This window comes from Dasypus novemcinctus, chromosome 26, assembly GCF_030445035.2.
Source record: "Dasypus novemcinctus isolate mDasNov1 chromosome 26, mDasNov1.1.hap2, whole genome shotgun sequence".
Classification (NCBI taxonomy): Eukaryota; Metazoa; Chordata; class Mammalia; order Cingulata; family Dasypodidae; genus Dasypus; species Dasypus novemcinctus.
Window position 1 is genome coordinate 31598585 of NC_080698.1, and position 22639 is coordinate 31621223.

At 41.2% G+C, this 22639-nt stretch overlaps 1 long non-coding RNA gene across 2 annotated transcripts in view; it reads right to left on the bottom strand.

Moving 5' to 3' along the window:
• LOC131276105 (uncharacterized) overlaps positions 1 to 16760 on the bottom strand; it is a 173773-nt gene extending 157013 nt beyond the window's left edge. For both annotated transcript variants that reach the window (XR_009183593.1, XR_011647545.1), the window contains exons 1-2: positions 16357 to 16760; positions 13481 to 13571 (exon numbers count right to left, since the gene is read on the bottom strand). This is a non-coding gene — a long non-coding RNA (uncharacterized lncRNA). The remainder of the gene's footprint in view (positions 1 to 13480; positions 13572 to 16356) is intronic.
• Positions 16761 to 22639: the final 5879 nt, after the last annotated feature.

Here is a 22639-nt window from a genome sequence, read left to right on the forward strand (position 1 = left end):
GAAGCTGGCAGTGGACTTGGCCCAGTGGTTAGGGGACTGTTCGCAGTTCAAACCCCGGGCCTCCTTGACCCATGTGGAGCTGACCCATGCGCAGTGCTGATGCGCGCCAAGGAGTGCCCTGCCACGCAGGGGCATCCCCTGCGTAGGGGAGCCCCATGCGCAAGGAGTGTGCCCCGTAAGCGTAGCCACCCAGCTCGAAAGAAAGTGCAGCCTGCCTAAGAATGGCACCGCCCACACGGAGAGCTGACACAACAAGATGATGCAACAAAAAGAAACTACAATCGCACGTGATAACATGGATGAACCTTGAGAATCTTATGTTGAGTGAAGCAACCCAGGCATTGAAGAACAAATACTATATGACCTCAATGATATGAAATAAGTTAACTGCCTCAGAGAGCTAGAGTCTGGAAAAGTGGCTTACAGGAAATCGGGGGGTGGAGGAAGGATGTGAGTTAATGTCTGCAGGGGTGGAATCTGTGATGAGCTGGTGGTAAGTATGAGCACAAAGAAGGGACAAAATGGGGGCAAGGGGTTACCTTCGGGTGGGGTTTTCTGGGTTTGAGGGGGCTGGGATGGGAAGAGGGGTAATATTGTCCAAGAAATAGGTGGGAGGGAGGGGCAACATACGAATATGGGAGAGTGTCAGAAGTTCGTTGAGAACTAAATGTTGAGTAAAACGTATCAAAGTATAAGTAGGAGGGTTACCTGGTTAGGACGCTCAGGGGGTATGGTCTGATGCGTGACGGACTCCGGAGGGAATAGCTGAAGGCTCATTTTGCCAAGGTGGGTTCTACCATTGGGTGGGGTGGACCCATATCCTGGGGAAGACTAATGCCGTCAAATAGAGAGAACTGTATCTCTCGTGAGAAAGGACGGCTCCCAGGGTATTAGATTGGCAGGCGTTGTGGGCCCTAAGGGGAGGGGAAAATGGATGTGGAATGGATGGAACAAAGGTAAATAAGGGGGCAAAAGAGGAGTTATGTGAGAGTACACGAGGATGAATATAAAACAGCTAATATTACACCAAAAACATATAGGGGACGACAGACTAATAATGAAAACCATAAGACAAAACATAGGATAACTAAAAAATTTAGAAAACTGTATAGCCTAAAGTATGGACCACATAGTAAGCACAAATGTCACCTTGTTTAAAAACTATAGTTTCGGAATCTGTACATCAGTTTCAGGAAATATGATATGAATAAGTTAAAAGATTATTGCTGTGCAAGGGAAAAGGTTTTATGGTGGATCTGGGGAAATACTGTATATTGTATATATGAATTTCGGTGATCTAAGACTCTTCTGAAGCTGACATTATGTTGGGATTCACTTTACGGGAAGTTTTGGATCACAGAGTGGTGCAACAATGGCAGCGGAGGAATACTGATATGGGATGTTATTGACAGGATATATATGGTTGACAGGGAGTTATACAGGGCATATGCCCAGGGTATATGGTAATGTCTATATATACTCATAGTGGAAACAAAAACAACAGCTGGGGGGGTACTGGGCTCCTGGCCGGTGGGTCACTGTTGTGGGCCCTGGGAGAGCAGTGGCAATCCTCCAGGTGCAACGGCAAGAACCAGGAAGGAAGGAGGGCCCAACAGTGGGCTCGTGATACTAATGGTTACACTTTTGAGCCTATACACCTGCAATAAGAACAAGGCCTACAGTAGCATTGTGCCTGGGGATTTCCTCCTGACAGCCTTCATGTTACTCAAATGTGGCCACTCTCACAGCCAAACTCAGCGTGTAGATGTGATGCATTCCCCCCAGCGTGGGACACAACACCCGGGGATGAGCCTCCCTGGCACCGAGGGATCACTACCAAATACCAGCTGAAGAAGCAACTAGAAAATGACCTTGAATTAAAGATTCAATGCGGAACAGCAGAATATACCTGTCTACATATAATAACATGACTTCGGGAAGCTGTTTGACCTAATGTAAGGGGGAAATGGAAAGGAGAAATGAGATTATAAGGCTGTGAGTCTCTAAAAAAGAGTCTGGAGGTTGTCAGAAGGAATACCCCTATGTACAACTGAACAGAGTCTAAGAGACAGATAAGGTAGATACAACCCCAGGTATTGGTTCTTTTGAGGGATAAAGAGACCCACGGGTTCTATGGTCATGGCAGAAGGGGTTCACTGCCATGACAGATAGCCCTTCTTTGGAGCTGGTGTTTCTGCGTGATGGAATTGGACTCAGAGGGGATCTCTTTTCACAAGACTTGCATGCTACTTTATTGGAATTGTAGTTGGTGCTGGGTTTAAGATATATGTAGGGGATTTGAATCTCTGGACTGATAATATGACACCCAGGCCCAGAGCCTCAACAGACTTCAGCTCCTACACTTTGATTTATTGGACTTACTCCACTCAGCTAACATGGAGTTGAAGAAGGTCAACCACCACAACATGGAGCCTAGAGTGTCTACAACTGGAAGCGGGAGGAGTGCATCCAGTACCCATGTGGAATCTAAGCCCTCACTTGACATAGATGTGCAATGGACACAACCAATCCAATGTCCACAGAGAAAATGTGGAATGGGTGTGGGAACGGTAGCCATGGTGGCTGCTGGGTGTGGGGAACGGGAGGAAGAGATGAGATGTGGAGGCGTTTTTGGGACGTGGAGTTGTCCTGGATAGTGCTTCACGGACAATTACGGGACATTATAGATCCCCCCAGGGCCCACTGGATGGAACGTGAGAGAGTCTGGGCTATGATGTGGACCACTGACTATGGGGTGCAGTGATGCTCAGAGATGAACTTACCAGGTGCAATGGATGTGTCATGATGATGGGAGAGAGTGTTGCTGTGGGGGGAGTGGGGGGCGGGGGCGGTGGGGTTGAATGGGACCTCATATTTTTCGTAATGTAATTTAAAAAAATAAATAAATAATTTAAAAAAAAAGGCAAAAAAAAAAAAAAAAAAAGAAACACAGATTCCCGTGCCGCTGACAACAACAGAAGTGGACAAAGATGATACAGCAAATAGACACAGAGAACAGACAACCGGGGTGGGGGGAGGGGAAGGGGAGAGAAATAAATGAATAAATCTTAAAAAAAAAAAAAGAAAATGAAGCCAACATGGCCTCTTGCCTCATTCATTTCTCCACACCTGACCCATCATTCTACTTTGCTATGCAGACTGATGTCTTCATTTACTCCTCTACATGCAAAAAAATTCCCAATCCTCTGCCCCAGAAAGAGATAGCATGTGCAGAAGAGCGAGTGAGCGAGAGGGCAGTGGAGACGGATAAAGGATATAGTTGGTCCTCAGTAGCTAATGAAAATGGCTCCATAGGAGTCAGATGTCTACCTTGGCCCAACTATGATGGGGACAATATTAAGTTGTGAAACTTTTTCTTAATAAAGAAGATGTCGTTTGGTCATGCTTTTAAAATTTCTCTAGCTCAGGTAGAATTTTATTTTCCATACAATGCCTAGTTCTGGTAGAATTTTTTCCCCCCACTTAACGAGTCCAACTCCTGCTATCTTTGCCTTTAACTCCACATTTTAGAGGGTAAGGCTCATCTTATATTTATTTATGACCAGAATTATGAAAGGCATTCCTAAATGTGGCAATGGACAGATTTCTTTATAAAGTATTTCCTACATTTTCTGTGAGTGGAGCGCCTCAGAATCTTTAGGATCCAAAGGGTTCTTTATTATCAATAGCCAGCCATGAGCACCCTCAGGCTAACACTTTGAGAAACAGATTTACCTAAGGATCTGCATTTTAAGCCTCTATATTTAAAGTACTACAAGGAATGACATAATCTTTACCTTCAAGGAGTTTTGATCTAGAACAGATCATGCCATTTACAAAATTTTAACATTTTCTCCAAGTCCAGCTATGAAACAGATAACTGAATTGACTGAGACAACAACAACAAAAAATTATTCCTTCAAGAATTTCCTACTACAATTTTATGTAAAAGTTCTAATTCCTCTCTTCCTAATATCATTTTCTGGATAGATTGTGTTTAGCAATTGGCTACTACTCAGGAAAGCAGGGTAACTGTAGGTGCTAGTTTAGCCAAAAGGCCTTTTTTTTTTTCGCTTTAGGGTAAACTTGTTAAAATTGGGAACCCAGCCACGGTCATCCATCTATGAACATCGTGAAAGCATCTTACGGTTTTTCATCTAGCTACGGTCTAATTTTCAAATGGACAAAGTAGCTTCTTGGGCCATGTAACAAGCGTTTTCATTCATTTAAGTGAAGCTGGATTTGGCTCTGTGCAGGGTCACGAGGAATTCTAATGGCTTCTCTTTTTTGTGTGTCCTCAGGAGAGCTTGCACGGATATCAACAAAGCAAGATTTGTGCTCTGGGTGATCACCAGTAGAATTGGTTTTCAGAAAGCCAAGTTCTTTGACTTCCCCCAGAAGGAAAGGGTATGGAACTGAGCATATGGGAACACTCTCTAGGCCCTTTTACATTATTGGATTTAGCAGTGCTCACATAATGAAATTGTTGAGGTTGTTAAAACCTTCTGCAAGGACTTCTGTTAGCAGAAAAGAAACTTGTACTAAAGCCATAAGAAGACTGTGTTATAGATATAATGGAATCTTTTTTATCTTTTGCCTGGTTTTCTGCTCAGGAACTGACATTTTTCTCTGGGCACGAAGACAAAGCCCTACTTAAAATTTTCCGTGGTCACTAATACTGTCCTCCCAGATGGAGGTTTTCTAAATTAGTAAATAAAGACTAGTTAGCCAATAGGAAAGTTGTGAATCTTTGCTGTTAAATTCCAAATAATGTTTGGAAGCTTTTTTTTTTTTTTTTTTTAGGTGCTATTTTGCACAGTAAACATAATACCACCTACATAAAAGCATGCTCTCAAATTTTCACAAAAAATGTTTCACAGATATCGCCAAAATTTCAGTGAAGTGTTGAACTCCTTTATCTCTCCTGGATCCTTAAGCCTTGCACATAAAAATGAAGATTTACTCACATTGGATGAATTCTCATCAGCAGTTGAAGTTATATTACTTTCCTATTTTTGTTTCACTTAGGATTTTGGGTGGTGATGGTATTTTTTTATTTGAATTTAGCATTTTATCAGATTTATTTATTTTTACATTTTCTAGGAGGTTTTTGCCAATTAAGATAGGATTTTTTTTTTTTTTTTGAGAGAGAGAGAGAGAGAGAGAGTGTGTATTGTATGGTTAGCTAGCTAGTTATTGGTTAATTTTCTCTGTGTATGTGTTACCCTTATGAGAGAAACTGCCAGCCATGGCAGTCAGCATCTCATAAAGACCCTCGTGACAATTTGACAGTTATAAAAAGCACCTCATCGACCCCAGCTTGTTTCAGGAAATGGCTGGTCACAGAACACCCTCAACCTCAATAGTGAACCATATTTCCTCTTTTGAAATGCCCCCAAACTGCTTTCTTGCCCCCTTGCAATCAATGAAGGACTGTCAAATGTACCTGAAGACCAATTTAGAAAATCCCTACCATTCCCCTTTCAAAATTCCACAACAGAATGCTTGCCAATCAGACATTTTCTCAATATATTTTAAAACTCTATCAAATTTACTCTCCTTGAACCCCTGCTGGAACGAAAGCGATAGCAGATGGGCTCCCTTGCTGCAAGTTTATGAATAAACAGCCTTTGTTAATTTTGTCTCAGACTTAGTTTTGTCGTTGACAGATGTATCCCAACTTAGAACAATACTGGCCCATCGAAGAATTAAATATTTACTCATTTAACAAGTATCTACTGATTACCTACTGTTCCCAGTATTGAGATGTAAGATATTTAATTCACCCTCTGCCCAGGCATACTAAATAAATGAATAGCATAAAAAGCATTAATTTATCATTAAAAATGCTTAATGAAATATTAACTTACTTTTTTACAGTTTAGAAAAAGTGGCTCCTCTTTTGTAAGTGTAACTGCAGCCAAATAGTTAACATCACAAAAACCTTGTAATTAGATAAGTAGTTGCTATTATTGTTGTTGTTGCCAGGCCATTACCACTATAGCATTTATGATTAGAAAGACATTACATTTCCAAAGAAAAGAGTAAATTAGTTCACACTTTCATGAAAGAGCTTCTTCTAGCTGGTGAAACACACTGTTTTTTTTTGTTTGATTTTTTTTTTAAACTTCTAGACCTATAACATAATTACATAGTGATACATATTGACAATATTCCTCTTTCACTCACATTTTATATTTGTGTTCAAGATTAAATAAGATTAAATAAGAAATGATCTCTCAAAAGTCAAGTAAAAACAATGGAAAGCAAGATTTTCTGCCAAATATAAACATATTTAGCAAATAGCAGGAGTATATAAAACATTGCCATTTCTCTTCTCACATAACAGAATGTTCTATGCTTACTGTATTAGTTAACAAAGCCAAGTCTGTTTATTTTGTTTGAAATTCCACTTCATCCATAAATTACAGCTTTACACAATAACACCAGAAGGACTATATCACCATTGTTTGCTTTTACAATCATCTCAGCCTACAAAATTCTGTTCTATTGTAAACTAGCTGTCATCAAGCCATTGTGTTTTTCCCCCTCTTTCCAGGGTCTCTCTACTAATATCATTCAAATTATTTAGAGACTCAACAATGTTTTTGCTATCAGTGCAGACTTCTATAGAGCTGGAGCCCCAGTGTGATGACCAAATAACCCTTGACTATGCAGAGGCCGGAGAGAAGCTGAATTGCAGTGTGTACAATGCAGAGGGAAGACTGCTCCTGCTGAAGTTGGTTTGTTCCATTGGACAATGAGGCCTTTTCTGCTTGGCTTTCTCTTTGGGAATGTACACAATGAAAAGGGTCAGGGAGGGGAGGGATGAGGTAGATCATTTATCACAGTGATTCTCAGACTTTCTAGAGTAAGGGACTTTTTTAATCCAAAAAAAGTGTTGCAATTACTCTTGGTTTAACCTTCCTTCTAACTGCAAAAATAAACTACCCACAATTGATGAAAAAAATCAAAGTATGAAGACTCTCTCTCTAGTTCCCTTGTTCTTCTCCTCAGAATTGCATTATTTTATTCACTACATAACTGTTTACTATTTGTCTCTTGTGTGTCAGTCATTGTGCTAGCCCTGGTGTGAAGGATACACACATCAAGTTGTTTCATATGTGTGTGTGTGTTTGTGTGTGTTTGATTGCATCTATGGTTGATTACATCTACGATCACCTGAGGAGACTGTCTTCAACAAGAGAGAAGTCTCATCCAATCAGTTGAAGACTTTGAAAGAAGTGTTGATTTCAGCAGTCAGAAGACAGAATTTCCATCTCTTTTTCAGCCAGCCAGCTTCTCCTGGGGAATTCACTTAAAACCTTAATTGTATTTCCCAGCTTGCAAGCTGCCCTAAGGAATTCAGTCTTGCCCATCCCCGTAGTTGCATGAGACAATTATTGCAAAAAATCTCCAAATATTTACAGATATCTCCTGTCAGTTCTGTTTCCCTAGAGAACCCTGACTAATATAGTATCTTAAGAAGATGTTAGAAAACTTGAAGATTACATTCAATACTAACTGTGCTATACTGTAGATGCCCTAATGAGAGACAACATTGTTAACCATTAACTTTTAGAGGAAAAAGGGATCACAGAGACAACATAACCCAAAACCCATGATTCCTTAAAGGCTGGAAAAGGTTCAGGTAAGCCCCATTTTCTAAGGTCCTTGGTATGTTACAAGTAAAGAAATGTCAAAGCTGCCTGACAAAATTTATAGTCTTTTTTTAAAGTTTAAATGTACCAAATTAAGATTTTTAGTAAGGATACAGACTGGAAAGCATCACGATTGTGGTGGTCACAAGTTATAGTTTTAAAGACAAATATTAGGTAATAGTGCACTATAGGCAGTGAGGCCAGATAATAAGACACAAATTTAAAACTGTGTGGAGAATACTATGTATTTTGTATCCTACAGTGTCTTTCTCTGATTACATATAAAATCAGATAGATAGATCATAGGTAGACATATCATGTTTAGGCATCTACATCTAAGGTTCTTGGTGGCTATAAGACCCAGGGGTGAATGACCTCCTAGTCAAATATTAGCCTCTCTCCTACCCTCCATCGATCCTGGCAATGTCATGCTCTTTCTCATCTTACTGATGAGTAAATGGAAGCCCAGAAGGTGAAGTACTTTACCCAACATTTTCTCAGTGAGTGACAGAGCCAGGGCAGAAGCCAGAACCCTGACTCCTGAAGTGATGTCTTCTCACCTGTGCACCACCTTGTTTGTTCTTATGCTCCCCTGCAGTGTTTCAGAAAAGGAGTAATCCCTGGATCAACAGAAGCTCAGGCCCTCAACCAGACATCTTATGTCAAGAACTCACCTGAGAAGCTGTGTTCATCTCTTATCCCTCCTGCCCCCAAGTAAGTTGTCTATTCTTGAGTAACAGAACACCCCAACTTAGTGACTTAAAACAATTTTCTAATATTTCACACAGGAATTCAGGCAAAGCTCAGATGAGCAGTTCTGTTCCTTGTGGGGTGGGGTAGGCTGGAAGTTACAAGAAGATGTTATACATTGCCTCTCTGTGCTTCTCCATGTGTCCCCTAGTTCTCCATGTGGTTTCTCATCATTTAGTATTCTGGCCTAAGCTTCTTTAGAAATTGGCATCAGCCTTTCTAGAATGAAAGGTCTTGACCAGAACTGGCAAAGTGTCAGCTCCACCCTATTCCTTTGGTTAAAGCAAGTAACAAGGCACTCCCAGATCCCAGGGAGGGGCAAAAGAATCTATCTCTTGGTGGTTAGAGTGACATGCATGTAAACAGAGAAGGAATGAATTGGTGGAAGCCATCTTTGGATACTATGCACCACTATCTCTTAGCAAATATTTCATATTTCTTTTCTGAAGATGAGAACATATTGCTTTTTTCAAACTTGTATTTATTTTAGAGCATAAATTAGAATATAAGGGGAAGCAGATGTGGCTCAACTGATAGAGCACCTGCCTACCATATAGGAGGTCCAAAGTTTGAACACAGAGCCTCCTGGCCCATGTGGTGAGCTGGCCCACATGCAGTGTTGCCACGTGCAAGGAGTGCTGTGGCATGCAGGGATGCCCCCTGCGTAGGGGTCTGCCACATGCAAGGAGTGAGCCTTGCAAGGAGAGCTGCCTGGCATGAAAAGTGCAACCCACCCAGGAGTGGTGCTGCACACATGGAGAGCTGATGCAGCAAGATGACGCAACAAGAAAAAAAGAGACACAGATTCCCGGTGCTGAATGCAAGCAGACAAAGAAGAACACACAGTGAATGGACACAAGAGAGCAGACAAAAGGGGGAGGGGAGAGGGGGAGAAGAGATAGAAATAAGTAAAAATAAATCTTAAAAAAAAAAAAGAATATAAGTTGTACATATGCTTACCCACTTGGTCCTTTCCTTATTGACTAAAGATAGAACAGATTTGTTCTAAATAGGCTTCAGTGAGTACAAAATTTGTAAGCCATACCTATAATAGCTTATCTCATAATCAAGAATTTGTGTGATGTTTTAGTTTTTCATCTGCTTCAGCATCTCCTGGTATTAACCAATAAAAGAATTATAGTTTTAATAACTAGTTGACACAGCTGATTTTATCAATTTTAATAAATAATCGAACATGCCTAAAAGCAAAAACATCAAACAAATGATTTAAATCCCTAAAACCTTGCCTGTACTAATCATGAAACTCAGTTAAATGACTACGATAAAAACAGATTAGTGTCATTAGGAAAAGAAGAACATGCACCAATTACAGAATATAAGTCTTATCGCTTTGCTTAATAAAAACCTGAGATGCTAAATTAGCAGCTGTGTTCCTACACATTTGTGGAGTGCTTCAGCTTCTTGTTTAGTCGTCCAAAGGAAACTAATGAATGCAACACATAGAGAAGCAAGAGAACATGGACTGAGTGCCTACCTTTCCTTTGTCATTTTCACGAGCACTTTGAAGTTAGACAAAAGAGGAGACTGAGACCAACAGAGATGAAATTACATAATTCAAAGCTCCACAGCTAGTGAGGGTGGGATTCAAACCCAGGACTCAGTGCTTACCAAAGTCTACTTTCTTTCTACCATGCCTATGTTGTGGCTCGGAGGGAATACAATTGTACCTTATCATGAGAAATACCACTCAGGGTTCACCTCAGGCTCCATCCTGCTCTAGTGTCAAATTCTCACTATAGCACCAAGCAGAGGATAGATATTATTCTCAATGATGTCATTTTCAAGTTATAGGATTCTAGCTAATGCCCCCTAACTTCCTTTGAATAACCTAATTAAAATTTCATCATACGTAATCTCTTGGAAATAAGTGATTACTGAGAGGGGCATATAATGCAGAGCACTGTTTTTTACATTCTGGGGTATTACCCAGAGGTTCTTAACCTTTTATGTGCTTTGGACTCTTGGCAATTTGGTGAAGACTATGGACTCCCCAGATTAATATTTCTAAATGCATAAAACAAGAGACAAAGGAAATTAACCACATTGAAACATATTTTAATTCATGCACTTCAATTCAATTTAAGCAGAGTTTGGGGTAAGGAGTGAGTTTACTGGCTTTAGGTCAGGAGTCAGCAAACTATAGGTCATGGACCAAATGTGGGCCATCATCTATTTTTATAAAGTTTATTGGAACACTAACTCTCACTCATTTATGTATTTTCTATGGCTCCTTTCACATTATAATGGTGAAGTTGAGTAATTATGACAGAGACCCACAAAGCCTAAAATATTTACATCTGGCCTTATAAAACAAGTTCTTGACCCATGAACTAGGAATCCAGGAGTGGAGATTGCTTCAGGGTCACATGATAGACTGGGTTGTTAGCCTATTTCTTTCTCATTCTCTCCTCACCACTCAACCCAACTTTCTTCTCTTTTTGTCTTTGTGTTTTTCTTCACGTGTTTGACCCATGAGATGCAGGGAGATACTTACACCATCTCAATTTAATGACACCAGAGGAAAGAAAGCTTCCCTCTTCTGTATCTATATATAAAATTATAGAGGGAAGTGGACATGGCTCAACTGACAGAGCGTCCATCTACCATATGGAGGGTCCAGGGTTCGATCCCGAGGGCCTCCTGACCCATGTGGTAAGCTGGCCCACATGCAGTACTGCCACGCCTAAGGAGTGCCGTGCCACACAGGGGCATCCCCGTGTAGGGATGCCCCAAGCACAAGGTGTGTACCCCGCAAGGAGAGCCACCCTGAGTGAAAAAAGCACAGCCCGCCCAGGAGTGGTGCTGCACACACGGAGAGCTGATGCAGTAAGATGATGCAATAAAAAAGTGGATACAGAACACACAGCAAATGGACAGAGAGAGCAGACAATGGGGGGAGGAGTGCCGGGGGGGGGGGGGTGGGGAGAAAAATAAATAAAATAAATCTTTAGAAACTTAAAAAAAAATTGTAGCGAACTCTCATTTTCCTGACTTTGGTTGTAAGTCATTTCCTGGGCAAATCACTATGGTCAGGGGAATAGGATACTAGGATTCATTCATTCGTTCCCTCACACCTAAAAAGACAGACTTAGTCTCTGCTTTCATGAGAATTGCATTTTAGTGGAAGAAGACAGACAATGTATAAGCAAGCAAGTGCACGAACAAGATAGTTTCAGATGGTGTTATGTGCCAGGTCTTCGTTAGGAGTCCACCTCTGTGAACAGGGGTTGAAGAGCACGGTATTACGGGGAGCAGAACCCTAAGGAAAGTGGATGCACTATTCCTAGCAGAGAGGCCTGCTTGGGTGAAGCTGACATTGAAGATGTGGAATTGTAGAAGTTTTACTTGAAAAACTCAAGCAAAGTAAACATGAATAATAAATAATCCGGTTCTTACAAATGTTGGCCCCACCACCATGTTGCTCCATCTTCCCTTTCTTCTATCCCTACCCTCCCTTCGCTCTTACATTCTCTTTCTCCTCTGCCCCCTCTAAAGACTTAAAAACAAAAACGTCTCCCATTTTCTTCTGTAGAACAACAAATTCTTTCTAGCTCTTCTTCCAAATGCCATTCTAAATTTCCTTTAAATACCTAAGGATTTGATCAAAGCTTTGAATGTACCTATTGTTATGGTCTGACCAATAACATTCTTAAATTTAGATCCCTTCATCTCTCCAGCCCCAATGTGTGGGTGAGGGAGAGTTGGTTTTTTTTGTTTTGTTTTGTTAGTTACTCAGAATGTATACAATTTGTCTGTAATCTTAATAAAAACTCATTTTGGTCCAAGGCTACTTTTATTTAATTCAAAACTTGAGAGAGGGAGGAGATCCCAATACTGCATGTGAGACTAAAATGCATATAGATTTTTTACTTTTTTTTTTAATTATAGAAGTGAAATCAATTGGATAAGAAGTTTCTGAAAAGGAAACTATGGGTATTTCAGTTCCGCTTTTATAACAGCAAAGAAAACAAGGATTGGGAAAATCTGATAATGCCCATTCAAGCATGTCCTGGGAAGGAATCCAAGAAATCAAGCTATGAAACAAATAACTCACTGACTGTTATGAAGCATGGAAAGCACAGTGATCTCAGACCTCAGCAAGGGAATAATCACTATTCATGCTATGTTTTAAGATGCAATTACTAAAGAGAGACCTGTGGAAACTTAATTCTGGAAGTCACAGATGAAATAAATTCCCACAGGTGAATATATCCTGGCAACCAGAAATGGGAAGTGCTCTGGGTTAAAAGGCAATATGATCTTTGACCGAGAAGAGACAAGATAATTTTGTGATCCTTCTCCATTGTGTTTGTCTGTACTCCCTCCCAGACTTAGGAGGGCCTACTGGCTCCACCCAGGATCTTGAACTGGGGAAAGGAGAGGAGACACAAAACTGAAATGACAAGGTTTGCTATTATTTTTCAGAAGCAGCATCTATCTGCCCCTAGGGAAGCTAAAACTTTCTTTGCCTATTATGGCAGGTAGAATAATGGCCTCTCAAAGATGCCAGGTCCTGACCCCCAGAACCTGTGAATGTTACTTTATATGGTAAATGGTACTTGGCAGATGTGATTTAGTTAAGGAGTTTTAGGTGGTGGGATTATCCAGGTGGTCCCAATATTATCACAAGGATCTTAATAAGTGGAAGGGGAAGGCAAGCAAGTCAAAGTGAGATGTGAGGATGTTACACTGTTGACTTTAAAAATGGAGGAAGGGGCTACAAGCCAAAGAAGACAGGCAGCCTCTTGAAGTTGGAAAAGACAAGGAACACAGTCCTGCTGAGATCTTGATTTTTTTAACCCAGGTATGAATTCCAGAACTGTGAGATAAAAAAATGTGTGTGAGCCATTAAGTTCGTAGTAATTTGTAATAGCAGCAATGGGAAGCTAACATACCTACTTAGCCCTTTTCACTATATCTTCCAAGGATTGTGATATGCATGAGTCAAATCAGTGAACACATTTTGGGCCAGAGTTTAGAAGGTGCACTTTGGAGTGTAATGTAGAGAAAGGCGGGACTTCAGTGTGGAAAGATTTTCTGCTTCTTACCTTTGGATTTTCAATGGGAGGTTATGGTTTCTTTGGTTTGGAAGCATTAGTTTCTTACATGGATGGTTTTTTGGTATGAAGGTCCTGAAGCCTTTAAAAACCAAGCAAAAAAGATAGAACAAAGGTGAAGTTTGTAGACACTGTAGCAAGGATGTATTTTCAATGTAACAATTATGTAATCTATGTATCTTCAAAAAATACAATTAAATAAAAAATTAAATTAAAAAAAGTATAAAGGGGATTCCCATATATCCCACTCCCTCCCGCCCCCACACTTTCCCCCATTAACAACATCTATTAGTGTGGTACATATGTTACAATTGATGAATGCATATTGAAGCATTGCTACTAACTATGGTCTATAGTTTACATTATGGTTTACACTCTGCACCGCACAATTTTAAAGGTTTTGACATAATGTATAATGGTCTGTATCTGTCATTGCAATGTCATGCAGGATGACCATTCCAGTTTCACAAAAATGCCCCATGTTACACCTATTCTTCCCTCTCCCTTCCCTCAGAACCTCTGATAGCCACTGCCTCTATACTAGCTATGTGATTTTTTAAGCAGTTAAACTTGGTTCTCCCATTTTTCAGAAATGGAAGAACTTACTTCATGAGTTGTGCATATAAAACCCTTCAACAGTGCCAAGCATAAAGTAAATGTAGGTGTTTCTTCTTATTAATTTCTAAGTTATCTAGGTTTTGACCCTGGCTTTCTTATTATTAGGTTTGTAATACTGTATGCTTTTTAAAATCTAAGTGAATCACAGTGTTTTCATATATAAAATTGAGATACTACTACTAATCATATCATAGGTTGTTAGGAGTATTAAAAATGTATGTAGGGAAGTGGACTGGGCCCAATGGATAGGGCGTCCACCTACCACATGGGAGGTCTGCAGTTCAAACCCCGGGCCTCCTTGACCTGTGTGGAGCTGGTCCCTGCGCAGTGCTAATGCGCACAAGGAGTGCTGTGCCAAGCAGGTGTGTCCCCCTCGTGGGGGAGCCCCACGTCAAAGGAAAGGAGAGCCGCCAAGCATGAAAGAAAGTGCAGCCTGCCCAAGAATGGCGCCGCACACCACACAACAAGAAGACGCAACAAACAGAAACACAGATTCCCAGTGCCACTGATATAGAAGCAGTCACAGAAGAACACACAGTGATTGGACACAGAACAGACAACTGGGGGGTGGAGGGGGAAGGGGAGAGAAATAAATAAAAAAAAAACCTTAAAAAAAAAAAAGAATGTATGAATAAGGCAGGTGTCATATAGCCAGTGTTCAGTAAATTTCAGCCATACTGCTGAATTTCAGTTATGAATTTCAGTCAGTGGCACTCCAAGCAAAGGAGGCCAGAAGTCTATGGGTTAAGCCTCCGTAGGATGGCTTTCATCTTGATTTATTTGGTTTCACCTTTCCTTGTCTTCAGGATAGTAAGATTGAAAGGAATAAGAAAGGCACTTTTGGGAAGCGGATTTGGCCCAGTGGTTAGGGCATCTGCCTACCACATGGGAGGTCCGCAGTTCAAACCCCGGGCCTCCTTGACCCGTGTGGAGCTGGCCCATGCGCAGTGCTTATGTGCGCAAGGAGTGCCATGACACGCAGGGGTATCCCCCGTGTAGGGGAGCCCCACGTACAAGGAGTACGACCCATAAGGAGAGCCACCCAGAGCGAAAGAAAGTTCAGCCTGCCCAGAATTGGTGCTGCACACACGGAGAGCTGATGCAGCAAGATGAGGAACAAAAAGAAACACAGATTCCTGTGCCGCTGACAACAAGAGAAGCGGACAAAGAAGATGCAGCAAATAGACACAGAGAACAAACAACCGGGGTGGGGGCGGGGAGGGAGAGAAATAAATAAATAAATAAAATCTTTAAAAAAAAAAAAAAAGCACTTTCCTTCCTAATTCTATAACCATGCTACTCAAAACTGGGATCCTCAGCAATAAACCAAGAGGGTGAAAAGACACTGTATAAACCCTGCTTATCTTCCTGGGAAGTTGACTTTACTTAATGGTAAATAATTTAATATATTTTTCTTTTAAAACAAACCTGGATGTATTATGAAGGAAAATGCCAATTTTAATGAATTTTTAAGAACAGGAGTGGGTTTCTCTGTCCCTTTCTTGTTGCAGTTTTAGAAACCTAACTCAAGTTAGCTTAAGCAGAGAAGACATTGCTCCTGTAATTTAAAAAAAAAATTTTGTTTATTTTTTTGCTCCTGTAATTTTAAAGTTTGGATGGCTATACTTCAGAGGTATGTCTGGACCCAAAGATTTTGGCATTTTGACAGGAATCTTTAGTTTTTTATCTCCCAAAGTCTGCTTTCCTCTTGTAGACTTTGTTTTAAGGAAGGCCGACACGGCTCTAGTGGCCATGGTGGCCTTCGGCTTCAGGTTTATGACCCTCAGCGACTACTATTTCCAAAGGAGAAGGAAAGTCTCTCTCTCCTGGTGTTCCATGTTTACCCTTCCCATAGGATTTTATTCAGGAGACAGAGGAAACTGAATTGGCCCACTAGCCTGCCTAACCAGTGGGGTTAGAGTACCTAAGTCTTCATTAATATCCCCGCCCCCATACCCCCCCAGGTATGAAGGTGTCTAAAAGGAAAAAAACAAATTCTAATTGAAGGAGTGACTTATAAGTGAAGTCAAATCTTGTCCACAAGTCTTGTCAGAGAAACGGCATGCTTCCGGGGACTACGTCCCCTAATTCCTCAAGACATAAATTAATTTTTTTCTTAGACATATTTGCCTGCTGTACAGGAAAAACCATTACATTTCTATGAGCCCACACAATCCAGCCCACTTCAGATACACTGGTTTTGTTCTGTGGGATGGAGGCTGGGGATGAACATACAAAGAGTTACTCACCTTTGACTGTCTTCTCCACAGAGTCTGAGGTGCCACTTACGGAGAATGTGTTCAGGAGCAGAAACAATCACGCTGTCTTTCCGCAACCACCGAAATATTTTCTCTCCTTAGTCCTCAAATGTCTAGATTGGCGTTTTAAGGATTTTGCATGAGCCCTTCATTCTCTCTTCCTCTCTCAAAGAGCTGCAGCTTCAAAACTCTGTGCTCTAAGCAAATATCAGTCCGGGTTTACTAAGAATGATTACCGGGTTTCCAAATTCCTCTTTATGCAAGATGGAGTTATGGATCCTAGAGAAAATACGTTCTTAACCTTAATCCTATCCCAATGTGAACCCACTGTGAACCAACTTCTTCAAGGTGTTAGCTTTAGGTAAGGTATGACCAATTGAATCAGGCCTTCTAGCGCGAAAGCCAGGAGGCGGAGCTGGAAGCCGGAAGTTAGGAACCGGAAGAGAAAGGGCAGGGCCTGGCCATGTGCGTGCTTATGTGGTGCGGGTAGCTGAGGCGCTGAAGGTCTGCCAGCGACTGGCAACTGAACGCCACAGTCTACAGTGGAGAGAGCGTAGCTTTGCTGATGCCATCCATTTGGAACTTCTCATCCCCCCCAAACCGTGAGTCATTACATTCCTGTTGTTGCACAGCCGACTGGAGTCTGCCGCACCGCCACCTGCATCCCGCCGCAGGGCCCAGCGGTAAGTGCGATCGGCTGGCGCTCAGCCCCGGGGCCGGCTGGCAGTGTCCTTTCTCTGGGGCCCTGGGTGGCTCGGCCGTGGTGGGGACGGAGTGTCGGCTACGCTGCTGCCACCTTTGTTTGCTGACCCGCATGGGGGTGGCGGTTGGTGGCAGCGCCAGCTTGCAGTCCATGACCTACCCTCTCAATTTGACTCGGAAAGATGAGGTAGAGGAAAAAGAGATTCAGAGCTGGGAACTGGGAGATGAATACACAGGTGTACAGAAAGTGCGAGTCTGCTCAGACGGAGGAAGGGTCACAACCCTGTTTGATTAGGTGGCCCGATATTTTTTTCTAATGGGCAGTGGGAAGTTTTGACAGAGCACCAAAAGACCCTCCATCGGAAACTCATGACCATGTATTAAGAATTGTCCTGTCCCTGGAATTCCCATTCCCTAAGCCAGAGATCGTCATTCATCCAGAATGGGAGGAAGAGTTTCAGAATTCTGAGGAATGGCAGCTCCAGGGAGGAACCTTGACAGAAAATGAAGGGTCTTTCATTAACCTTCCCGATTGGGCAGGCCCAATGAATACCACATCCCAGTTTCCTCAGTCTCAGCATTTTGACGGCTTTGGCCTCTGCCTGCCTTGGTACCTCACAGAGCTGCGGGAGTGGAGTGAGGGCTACCCTTTCAACATTGCTGTGGGCTTCCCAGGGCTGACATCTTGGCCCACGATATAGCTGGAAGTTTTCAGTTCAGTAGGGGCATGCGCCACAGTTACGATGCAGGGTTCAAGTTAATGGTGGTGGGATAGGCGGAGAGCACCAACAACTGCCAGACTGCTAAGCAGTTTGGAGTATTGGGAAAAAATGTGAGACTGGTGCAAAGTTCAGCAAATGAAACTGTGGTTGAAATAGTCATGGAGGAAAATCCTCAAGTAGAAGATTCTTGGAAATGTGGATGCACAGTGAACAGCAGGAAAAGGCTGTGATGCTTCTGACAGCAGTTTGTATATCTTATCCTGGGACGGCCCAACCCTGTCCCATGTCTGTGAAGTGTCAAAAGTTTTGGATACTCATCGGAGACATGATTAGAAAAGAATCTGCCCCATCTTTTGTTGTGGAGATTACTCCATGTGTCCATCAAAATAAACCTATAAATATTAATGAACAAAAGTATTTCCTGGGGACGAGACCATTTGTTCAACACCAAGGCTCATATGGACACAACCCTACCCATTTCCCTTCTTTGGAGAAAGCCTAAAGTAAATGCTTTATTCTGACTTTGAAAATGCATCCCAGAAGAGGATCCATCCATACTACTGTAGAGAAGTCTTTGTAGAAGTGCTGTGTTATTTATGTATACCTGCTACACATTTTCGCTTTGGAAAAAATGAAATACTAATGATAATAGCAAAAATTTTTTTAAGATTTATTTTATTTATTTCTCTCCCCTTCTCCTCCCCACCCCCCCAGTTGTCTGTTCTCTGTGTCCATTTGCTGTGTGTTCTTCTTTGTCCGCTCCTGTTGTTGTCAGCAGTATGGGAATCTTTGTTTCTTTGTGTTGCGTCATCTTGCTGTGTCAGCTCTCCGTGTGTGGCGCCATTCCTGGGCAGGCTGCACTTTCTTCCACGTTGGGCGGCTCTCCTTACAGGGCACACTCCTTGTGCGTGGGATTCCCCTACGCGGGGGGGCACCCCTGTGTGGCACGACACTCCTTGCACGCATCAGCACTGTGCATGGGCCAGCTCCACACGGGTCAAGGAGGCCCAGGGTTTTGAACCGCGGACCTCCCATGTGGTAGATGGATGCCCTAAACACTGGGCCAAGTCCACTTCCCCTGTGCTACTTTTTGTTGTGTCATCTTGCTGCGTCAACTCTCTGTGTGTGTAGTGCCTTTCCTGGGCAGGCTGCATGTTCTTTTACTCTGGGCAGCTCTCCTTACGGGGTGTACTTCTTGCGTGTGGGGCTCCCCTATGTGGGGGGCACCACTGTGTGGCATGGCACTCCTTGTGCACATCAGCACTGCGCGTGGGCCAGCTCCACACGGGTCAGGAGGCCCGGGGTTTGAACCGCGGACCTCCTGTGTGTTAGATGGATGCCCTATCCACTGGGCCAAGTCTGCTTCCCAATAATAGCAAAATTAAGACATACTGGCCTAATGCCATCACATGGCTTTTCCCTAGTCAAACTGCATTAGTGTGGAAGATTAATATAAACTGTACTGTTTTATCTTTCTTCCCAATCTGGTTGGCAGCTAGACTTTTAGGATCTTGTTTAATGGCCCAAATTTTTCACTATTATATTTAATGATAGGACAGTATTTAGAACACAAGTTCTTCTGTTTCTCTGGCTGCCTGCAGAAGAAGTCACCATAAATTATCTGCTGACTGCTTGGTACAAGACCTATAGACATATCTGATAACTTGTTTTGTTACTTTCTTTAATATTTTTATTATAAGACCTTTAGCCACAACTGTTTCAGGATGCCTTATTTTCTACCCTACAGGAATAGATTGAAGTGATTGTTGAACTTTTACACTATAGTAATATGCAGTCCCACATAAGTCAAATTTTATGAAGACATTCCTTCAAAACTGTGCTACAAAATATACCAGAACCTCATACACAATCCATTGCTAGAAATGTCATTCCAATATCAAATCTGGATAACAAGCTACTATAACCACTGCTCCTCCCTGTGGACTTATATCAACTGTGTATCATAAACTGTTCTTGGCATCTTGAAACAACTATTTCTACTCAGGTACTCATTTCCCTGTCAGTGATCCACCTTTCTAAGTTTTAAAAACTGGTTTTTCCCCTAAGGGAGGAAATTTTACTTAACTTTTGGGAGCGTTCCTTTTCATAAGTGAAAATCCAGAATTCCTTGTGTATGAATAACTTTCAACCTTGAGTTGTTTCTCATTTGCTTTTACCTGTGCTATATTCTCTGTTGTTTCGGATGGCATCTAAATCCAACGGCTTTCTATTCCTTCCAATTCTACTTCATTTATTCTCCACTGACTTAGTTAATGTCCCTTTCCTCTTTATGTTCTATTTCATTTGCTTTGGAAGCTTAAAGGTTTTTTCAAGACCTCGATTTTAAGATTTCTGCATTGTGACCATAGTTATCTTGCTGAGAAGAGTAGAAAATGGGTTCAACTCCTGTTTCATTCTACCAACAACTCCTTGAGTCTCATCCATTAATAGATGATACCTCACAGGTTGCATAGCACTGGAACGGTCCTAAAGTAATGGCAATTTTTTTCTGGGCTCATTCTTCCACTAATTTATGAGCTATGCCTTACATAGCCCCTGTATAACTGCTTTGCAGAATGGCTCTTACCTTAGAGTTATTATTGCATACATTGAGACATAGTTGAATCCCCAGTAGACAAAAAACTGACCCTAACAATAAACTTTGTTAATAAAGGCAAAAAAAGAGCTTGTTTAAGCCAACCCATTGTGTAGTATTTGTCATGGCAGCTGAGAAACCAAGATACTCCCTTAAATAGATACTATGGACCTTCATTACCAAATCTAAATAAGGTAAGGCAAATCAAGATGCAAAACCATTTTGGGACTTCCCTAAGAATTTCCCTCTGTTTAGGTGATCACTAATCCCATGAAATGTTCTGTGGAAAGAGTGATAATAAGGTAAGTGTCCCTTCTGGGAATTTGTATTCCATATGGGTACCCTAAAGCCTCTGGGAAATCTTGCAATAAGAGATCTTGTTTCGGCTTTGTTTGATATAGCCTTTCTCACAGTTTTTATTTATCTATTTTTTAAAAATTTCTTTGTCTTTATTCTTTTAAACACATTTCTTGACTGTTGTGTAATGATTATTAAAATGTGATGAAACTGTTCTCTGCATCACCCTTTGGGAACAAATGGTGCCTCAAGCTCAAGAACTGGATGTTCAGGAATTTCTAGCTTGGCTCTTTTGTTATAGACAGGGTTTGTCCAAGGACCTTAAGGATAGAATTTACAAATGCAAAGTATGCCTAACAGCCAGACAGATGCTGGTGTTTCAGCAGTGTTTGAGGCACTGAAATGAACACCAGTTTTAAGTATGTGATTGTGCAAGTATGGTGAATCTTGGAGAAATGTACCCTAAGCATATTAAATTTGGGTCTAAAAGTCATTGTTATTCCTTTCAGTCCTTTCCTTTGGTCCTTTCTATCCCCTCAGTTTTTTTCCTCCAAAAACTAAAAGATTAACAAGACAAGAAAAATACAAGAGGAACCGGTTTTCAGGCACCCTAGATTCAAGAGCACAATTTTAACATCTTGTGACCGAAGGAATTGGAGTTATTCCGATCCCCTTGTCCTCAGGGATGGTTCCTTGCCCACCATTTGGAGAACTACCAGTGACAGTGGCAGATCAGTCAACATGGTCAGGCCTGGCCATACACAAACTTATCAAGGGGTGGTGTTTATCTTAGATTTTTCTCCCTCCCCATTACAACCCCAGGGCCCAGAGCCTTCAGACTTCCTGTCCTCTACTACATTTCTGTCTCTTCTAACCATCTGATTGAATAGAATTGGATGTCATTTCCTTTTTTCTAATATGTTTTTTTATTAAGAGATTTTGAGCTTACAAAACAGTCATGCTTGTATGTGAGATTCTAATACAACACCCCTCCACCAACACACTACATTGTCGTGGAACTGTTACAAATTATGAAATAACATCATCACACTTAGCACTAACTATGGTCTATAGCATACATTTGGTATGTTTTTCCATACCCCCCTCCATTAACAGTGTATTTTTGACATTGATGCAAGAATATTACAATGTTGCTATTGACTGTAGTCTAGAGGTTACATTAAGTGTATTGTCCCCATGCTTCTTCACATTCTTACTACCTTGCAATAGTGATGCACATTTGTTATAGTTGATAGAACAATAGTCTTCCTCAGAGGCTGCACCATTTTGCATTTCCAAGAATAGTGAAGGAGTATTCCTATTTCTCCACATTGTCTCCTGCACTTACTGTTTTCTGTTTTTTTAAATAATGGTCATTCTATGCTGTGTGAAATGATATCTCATTGTCATTTTGATTTGCATTTCCCTAATATTAGATAGTAATATTGAACATTTTTTCATTTTTTGACCAGTTTTATTTCCTCTTTGGAGAAATGTCTTTTTAAGTTTTTGTCCATTTTTAAATTAGAATGCTTATTCTTTTTATTGTTGAGTTGTATCCTCTTTTTATATAGAATGGAAATCAAACCCTTATCAGATAATGTGATTTCCAAATGCTTTCTCCCATTGCGTAGGCTGCCTTTTTACCATCTTGATAAAGTCCTTTGAATCACAGAAGTGTTTAAGTCTGGAAGTGAGAGTCCTCCAACTTTGCTCTTCCTTTTTATGATGTTTCTGGCTATTTGGGCCCCTTACCCTTCCAGATAAATTTTAATATTGTTTTCCGTTTGTTTAAAAAATGCTGGTGGAATTTTTGATCAGGATTACATTGAATTTTTATATCAATTTGGGTGGAATTGACATTCCTCCAATCCATGAGCACAGAATTTTCTTCCATTTATTTTGATCTTTTAAAAATTTCTTTTCGCAATGCACTGTAGTTTTCTAAATATAAGTG